Source organism: Pyrgilauda ruficollis, unplaced genomic scaffold (genome assembly GCF_017590135.1).
Source record: "Pyrgilauda ruficollis isolate IOZ18807 unplaced genomic scaffold, ASM1759013v1 scaffold3, whole genome shotgun sequence".
Taxonomy (NCBI): domain Eukaryota; kingdom Metazoa; phylum Chordata; class Aves; order Passeriformes; family Passeridae; genus Pyrgilauda; species Pyrgilauda ruficollis.
Window position 1 is genome coordinate 1,425,362 of NW_024524377.1, and position 7,716 is coordinate 1,433,077.

Here is a 7,716-nt window from a genome sequence, read left to right on the forward strand (position 1 = left end):
AAAAAAAATCCTCTCTCTGGTTTTTGACAGCTCTAATAACCCAGAGTCTAAGATTTGGGCTTGGAAAGGGGCCAGTTGGCCAAGCCTCTATCCACAGACAGGCTGGAGATGATGCTGATAGTCAGAGGGAAGCAAACAGAAGACCTGGCAAGTCCAATGCCACCCCTGACGAAGGGGATGTCTGCCAGCTCCTGGGTAAATCTGCACTTTAGGTGTGCAGCAGTCACCAGGTTGTGCCTCTGCTTCTCCTGGAATCTGATCCAGTCTGCAGCCACCCACAGAACGGCAGCAGTTTCCCAGATATTGGGCAATTCTGTACACAAGGAAACTATGCTGCAGTGGCTAATTGCTTTGGAAACTATGCTGCAGCGGCTAATTGTTTCAAATCATTTGGGATTTTTCTAAATATCTTCGTAACCCTTGTGTTTCTGTAGATTTTAAAATATCCAGCTAATCTTCTGAAGTCTTGGAAAGAAAAATATGTTTTCCCCGGGGTGGTGATAAGAAATAATTGGGGCAATCGATCGAGTCTGAAACATTCAGATGGACATCAAAATGTCAGCTTTGCATCCAGATTCTTTGCTGCTAATTTCACCTCCATTAACTTAATCAGGAGTCAGTGGGAAAAGCAGGGTGGCACTAAGAAATCAAGGAAAAAGGAAATTTGATCTAGTCCCAAACAGGTTGCACAGGGACGACTGTGTAACTGTAGAATTTATATTCACCATTCAGCCTAAAGCCAAACAAAAAAACCCTCCATGTTAATAAATCTTCCACAAAGTTGTCCATTGGTCTCATGAAGGTATGACAACATCTGAGGGGCATTGGATTATGTTCGTGATGTCCCATCCCTGGAAGCATCCAAGGTTAGACAGGGCTTGGAGCACCCTGGGATAGTGGGAGGTGTCCCTGCCCATGGCAGGGGATGGAATGGGACGAGCTTTAAGGTTCCTTCCCACCCAAACCATTCTGGGATTCTCAGCAGGGGATGCCTTCACCCCAGAACTGCTGCTGGGTGATCCCAGTCCCAGAAGGGATGTCTCCCCTTACAAAGAATTGTGGGAGCATCTCAGGGATGTTTGCTTTCTCCCCTGCTTTTAGAACCAAAAAAGCAGAGGTTTAGCCCCAGTTCCCACCTCGTCCTTTTGCAAAAAATTTGCTGGCATTGCCACCACCCTGATGGCCAAAGCAGGGGCAGTTTTGGTCACTGGGCTCAGAGCTTAGCCCTCCGTGTGACAAAGATTGCTCAAGTTTACCACTCTCATTCTTACAAACTCAACCCCTCCTAGAAGAAAAAAAAAAAAAAAAAAAAAAAAAAAAAAAGGAAAAAAGAAAGAAAAAAAAGGATCTGTTATCACTGAGCATATGCAACTGCTAAACATCCTATTCAGTATAACTTCAGCCTGTTCTGAGAACTGAGTTTCACAGTTTCTTTATGCAGTATCTGTCTGTCAGATATTGCCCACTACATTACCATAGTGTATATAATATACTTCCACAAAAAAAAAATTTTTGCACATATTTTTTACTACCTGCTGTGAAAAGATAAAATATGTTAAAAGCTTTTATTTTCATTTTACATTGTATATGTCTTATGTTCCTTGTATTAATGGCGCAAAGGAAATTTAAACACTGTGATGAATTTGTGCCTCAATTTTGATGTAATTTCTCTAATCTGCTAAATACAAATAGTGCATCAATTTTAGATATTTCTAGAGCAACCATTACCTTAGTTCTTCAGTATGACATCAAGGAGCCAACAGGCTATACACAGAATATTTGGGCTCCCTGTACAATTAAAGATGCCACTAAATAAAATTCTGCAAATCTTTAATTTCTTAATAAATCAAATTCTCACAGAAGTGAAAGCAACTCCTGGGGTGCCAGGCAGGCAGTATTGCTGTAGCAATTAACCCATGGCCAGAGGCAGTGGAGCAAAGGCTACTTCTTTCATTCCTTTATTTAATTTTTCTACCTTTTGGGTTCTGGTTTTGTCCAGCTGCCCCTTCCTCCTTTCTGTTCCCTCTGTGGCTGAGCTGTGCTCACACCAGCCCAACGCCAAGCGGGGTTGCACAACAAGCACCATCCCTTGCACCCCTTTGCTGACCAACTTACAACTGATCTGCACTTCTGCTGTTCCTTTATCACCACCAGCTACAGCGAGGTGGGGTCTTGGGGGCTATGATTTAGGCATTTTAAAATATGTCAGGAAAATACTGATGTTGGCTCACTGGGAGGACACAGTTAATATTTATATTAAAAGTTCTTGATGTTTTAAACACCTCAAATTGGAACAACCCTTGATCTTCTCAGTAAGTGTCATGTAAACAGGACAGGAACACTGTGTGTCTGAGATATTTCTTTATGGTTTCCTAGCTTAACCTCACATGGGTTTAGGTATTGCAGGGGACCTCACCACTGTATATAAGAAAATGAGGCAAAAATGTGCTCATATCCAGAGGATTCACCACCTTATTAATGCATATATGTCATGCATAGATTATTAACAGCTCCATAACTAGAGAGGAACTTGCATTTCAATAAACATACTTTTACAAGTGCAAAGAAAAAAAGTTTTGCATTAGGATGTTACTTACTTCATGTCTTTGTCCTGGGAGAATGCAACTAAAGAAACCACATTTAAAATCAGACATTAGATATGCAAATATGTGTTCAGATCAGAGATACGAAAATTATTCAAATGATTAATTATTCATCATAAAAATGTCAATTAATAATTCTGAAGCATAATAGGCATCTTTCTAATGCATCTTTATTTTTCAAGCCTAAATACTGTTGAATCTGTGTTCAATTGCATTCTAACAAGTTTTTAAAAATTCAACAAAGTAAACAACCAACTATAAACAAAAGTGAGCCGTGAATTTTAATCACTGCCAACTGAGCCAAGAAATGTGGCCGAACTTCAGCATTGATCCCAGAAGAGAAGGAAAAGCATCTCCAGCTCATGGTGTGGCACAGTGGAGAGAAGATGCTTGTCCCTCACTGTTCTCTGCCCAACAAGAAAAGAAATTTTGGGACCTGTGGATGCCGTTCCCTTGCTGCAGACACACAGACAGACGTTGTGAACGGCAGCTGAGCAGCTCTAGGCCGTCAGAAGTGGCTTTATAAATGACAAAATTAACAAAAACATATGAGGAGATTCACTTTTAACGTTCAGGGACTCACACAAGATCAAATATTACAGTGATCTGCTGGTTAGAAATGCCCAGGGATAGATAAATTAAAGCCAGACAATCTTTTCCCTTGCTTTTGGCTCGTATCCTATCCCTACATGGGTTTTCCGCAGAGGAACTCAAAAACTTTGGGAATGTTGATTCAAAAGGTTTCTTCCCAAATACCTCATCAGCGGGTGGGGGGAGAGTCGTTCCCTGATCCTTTCTTCCTCTCCTCTGTGCCCTCTCCCCCATGTGGAAATTGGAAAAAAAATAAAGGCTTCGCTTTCTAAATCTTGGTTTATAGGAACACCTGTACTCAGCAAAAGTATCCAGCGGCATCTTGGGCCCACATGGGGCCTTCCCTGCTCACAAAAATTATTCCAGCCTGTCTTATCCTCTACTGCCACAGGTGACTGCAGAAAATAATCCCCCCAGCATCTTTTTGTCTTTGATTTGGGGGATTTTTTGCAACCTCTTCTTTCTCAAGGCGAGGACATCTTCTACACCCCAGAGACAGGAGCATGAGAAGCAGCCAGAACCCACAGGGATCCCAAATCTTGCAGGAGCAGCTCCCTCAGCGGAGCAGGGCTGTGGGGAGGGAAGGATGCTCTCCCCAGGCTTGGCTGCAAGTGGGCACATCTCATCTGGATCCCCTACATGGGGATGTTTAATCCCTGATGTAGGAAGGGTTCCACACTTTAGGGAAAATAGTCGAGAGTTCTGGCTATGAAAGACATGAAGGAAAAGCCTCAGAGCTGCTAAAGTGTATTTAGAGGTGTTAAACCTCTGTCTTCACCAGCCTCTAAAATGTATTAGCCAAAATGCATCAGCCAGAACATCTTTGCTCCTGTTCCCTCAGTTTTCCTCCTTCCACGTGGTGGGCAAGAAAACACAGTCCCCGTTACTCATCCTCCACCAGGGAAAAAGCAAACACACCAAAATAAATAAGGCAGTGAATCATCCCCTCAGCCCATGCCACCACATCCCCATAAAGCCACCACAGCAGAAGGTCTCAGCAGAAGGCTCAGGTCCTGCAGGGCCCGTGCCCCAAAGCCTCCTTGGTGGCTGCTCACCTCCCCTCTCAGTCAGAGCTGCGTGCCTGGGGATCACAGGGAGGTCTCTCCCTGCACAGCCCCTTTCTCATGGTAGGGTTTGTCCCTGGCAGCAGGATCTGCCCCTGGCTGGCCCTGCAGATCCACACAGTGGTGGGAACACGGGGTTAGCTCCAAGGGGCTTATCTTCGTCACAATAGGTTTTGGTGGACAAAGGAGACCCACCGAGGAGCTGGAGGCAGGACTGCTTCTCCTGTGGCTTTAACCAGGCAGGTCTGCATCAGGATCAGGCCACTCTCATCTCAATTTCCAGCATTTCCATACAGGAAAACCTGAGGAAAAGAGGAGAAACCTGCGCTCGGAGAACTGCCCTTAAAACCATCTCCAAATGCTGGGAGCTACACACACGGAAGGAGCTGGGGTTTGTGAGGATATTTGGCTCTGCTTGCTCTTAAATTGGTGGGGTGGGGGGGATAGGATGTGCAAAAGTTTTAAAATAGAGCAGGGAATAGGATCTGCATGGGGATGCTGATGGAGCAGGGACTGGGATCCAGGCAGCCAGCACCACCCCAATAAAGGCAGGATCTATAGCCTGTCATTATTTCCATCTCCTAAAGAAGCTGCACACCCGTTATTAGTTCAGAGCCGGGCAGGAAATCATCGCCTGGATTAAGGTTAAATTCCATCTCAGAAGGGCTTAGCTGATTGCTAAATGTTTATGTCCAGTGTCCAAAAATTAAAAATAAAATTTAAAAAACCCCACCAACAAACACCCCCATATCTCACATTAAAATAACATCCAATAATGTTGGGTGCTATGTCAGTCCTGCGAAGATCCGAGCAGTTTTATCGCTCCGATGCAAACCCTGCTGAGGCACATCAGAGCTGGGGAAACTGTGAGATTGAGGGCTGAAAGAACAGCCAGCAAAATTATGAATAGGGATTATCTGACAATGCCGACATGTTTCTTAAAGCCCTTGAGCGTCATCACACGCTCTGAGGGTTTGTTTTTCAGCGTGGCTGCAGATAAATATATTTTATTGATACACCATCGACAGCACTCCTGCCTATTGCCAGTCAGGCTGCAGCCTCTCGTAATCTCCAGTTCATCCCCTGATTCTGTAATCTGGAAATGTAGGAACAATATGTAAGGAGTCTGTAATGGGATTAATTTATTTTGAGAACTTGTTGGTCGGGCTTTAGGTTTTCTCCTTTTTCTCCTAGAAAACGTGGGTGAGTGGAAATTGAGCAAGTCAGTAATTAGCATTCACTTTTTTCTTTTCCTTTCTTTTTATCATATGCATCTAAATTCAGTTTAGCTCTTTAAGGAATTGCCAGACTGCCCTTGATTTATAGGCAGTGCCTTCTGGATCTGAGAGGATCTAATTCAAGCTAATAATACTTGAATTTGATTTCAGGATATTTGTGCTGTGCTATATATTTCATTAAGATATCATCATTCTGTGTGTGTGTATGGGTGTGATATGCCTCTGTGTATCCAGGTACATCTAGGCATGGAGAAGTCATGCATCCTGCAGGAAAATCATGCTGGCGTTTAGAGAACAGTGCCCAGAAAACTTTTAACAAAGCCACGATGACTCGCAACGGGAAACAAAAATAGAAATGGAAATAAAAATAATAAATATGAATAAAAAAATATAAATTAAAAAGATTAGGGCAGCTCGTTCCCACCTTTGCCTGGTTGGGGATTGCAGCGGCAGCAGACGGCCAGAGCCTGCCTCTCCCTCCCCACTCCGCCTGCAGCTCGGGGTTGAGGAGGGGGGACACCCGGAGGTGCCACATCCCAGCCCGGGAGGACATTTGGATGCCCCTACCCGGAGCCCCCCCGAGCGCTGCCTCCCCCGCATCTCACAGGGTCACCCACTCCCGTCTAACTGGTGACCAAAAAAAAAAAAAACAAAAAAGAAAATCCCAGGCAGATCTCGGTGGCTCTGATGAGCTGCAAAGACACCCTGCGGGGGGGCGAGGGGGGTCCCTTCCTTGCTTTGCGATGCTGAACGGCCAGGAAGGTGTTCTCTGAGCAGGACCATTTTGGAGCGCGATCCCATCGCTGCTGCTCGCCCTCCACTTCTTGCTTTAGGCACACGCTCAGTGCACAGTTCAAGAGCAGTTTATCTAAGCTTAATGTAAGTAAAAGTGCAGTGCGGGATCAGTGTGCCGTTTGTTTCGGTTTCCTTCGGGAGGGGGAGAAGGAAAAAAAAAATAAAAATAAAGTGCTGGAATAGGCTGAACTCTTGTCAGAGCAGGGAAATTGTTCCGCAGCTCTTTAACTGGGCAGCCCCACGTTTACCTTGGGAAAGGACCGTGCGAGTGGGCAAGACGCGAAGTTTCTCTCTGCAGTGAGACTATTTCGAGCTCCTTCAGGAGGAAGGAACGGCTGTGGGCTGTGCTGGGAGCTGGGCATGAGCGGCTGGAGCCTCAGCCGGATCTGCCCCCTCTGCCGCCGAGCGCCTTCGCTCAGCATCCCCGGCTCGCTCTGCCTTTACTTACTTCGATATTACTTCTCGATTACGTGCGGTGTAAACCGGCTTTTTGATTAACAAACCGGCAGAGCGTTGGTTAAGAACACTTAAACTTCAAAAAAAAAAAAAAAAAAAAAAAGAAAAAACTATCCCCCTGGGAAGCGGGCTCTGAATTGGTTAATAATGTGCAGTACTTGCTAAATTGCTGACTTCCAGATGTGGAAAATATCTTTCTTGTTTAGGACCTACGTAACCTGATTGGATTACGACAGAAGCGTCACATTGGAAGGCTTTTGAGTGATGATTTAATTAACCATACAGTAGAAAGCTGTATTTGCCAGGAAACCCCTTCCATATTTGCATAACCAATCCCTTCAGTGCAAAGGTGGAGTCTAGGCTTCTTTTTTTTTTTTTTTCTTTCTCTTCTTTTTTTTTTTTTCTATATGCAATTTTATTTTAATTTTAATACTTGAAAAAAGTGAAAAACTTGTAACCTCCATGAAGTTCAGCCCCACGCGTTACTCGTCCACGCTGTCTCTCTCTACTCATCCAGCTACTTCCAAGAAAAAGCAGAGCCAGGAAAAGAGCCCATCTCACCCCTGATCCATATCTGTGAACAAAACAGATAGACTGTAATATCTCAGCACGTTTGGTTGATTTTTTTTTTTCATCAGATTTAGCTGACTATTCAAATAACCTGGATGAGTGCAAGGGTGGAGGGGGGGGGGGGGGGGGGGGGGGGGAATAAAAAAGCCCAAAAAGAAACGCGTGAAGGATAAAAATAAAACCACACCAAAACAAGCCAGGAGCTTATTTGCAGTACCCGAACAGAGTTTAGTTTCTAGGCTTTATGTTAGGGTAAGTTTTCCCCACCGCAAGAGGCGAGGGCTGGCCGCGGGACGGTGCGGGGCAGGATGCGGGGCAGGATGCGGAGCAGGATGCGGCCCTGGCCGGCTCGGCGGGCGGGCGGACCAGCGGGGGGACCCCGCCGCGGGGAGGGGGGGG

General features: G+C 45.1%; 1 long non-coding RNA gene across 2 annotated transcripts in view; it reads right to left on the reverse strand.

Annotated features, from left to right (window-relative positions):
• Positions 1–2,774: 2,774 nt before the first annotated feature.
• Positions 2,775–7,716, reverse strand: part of LOC121356747 — a 5,418-nt gene continuing 476 nt past the window's right edge. The window contains exons 3-5 of one of the 2 annotated variants that reach the window (XR_005955620.1): positions 7,206–7,321; positions 4,454–4,560; positions 2,775–4,363 (exon numbers count right to left, since the gene is read on the reverse strand). This is a non-coding gene — a long non-coding RNA (uncharacterized LOC121356747). Of the gene's footprint in view, positions 4,561–7,205; positions 7,322–7,716 lie in introns of both variants that reach the window. The other variant, XR_005955619.1, reaches the window with a different exon arrangement.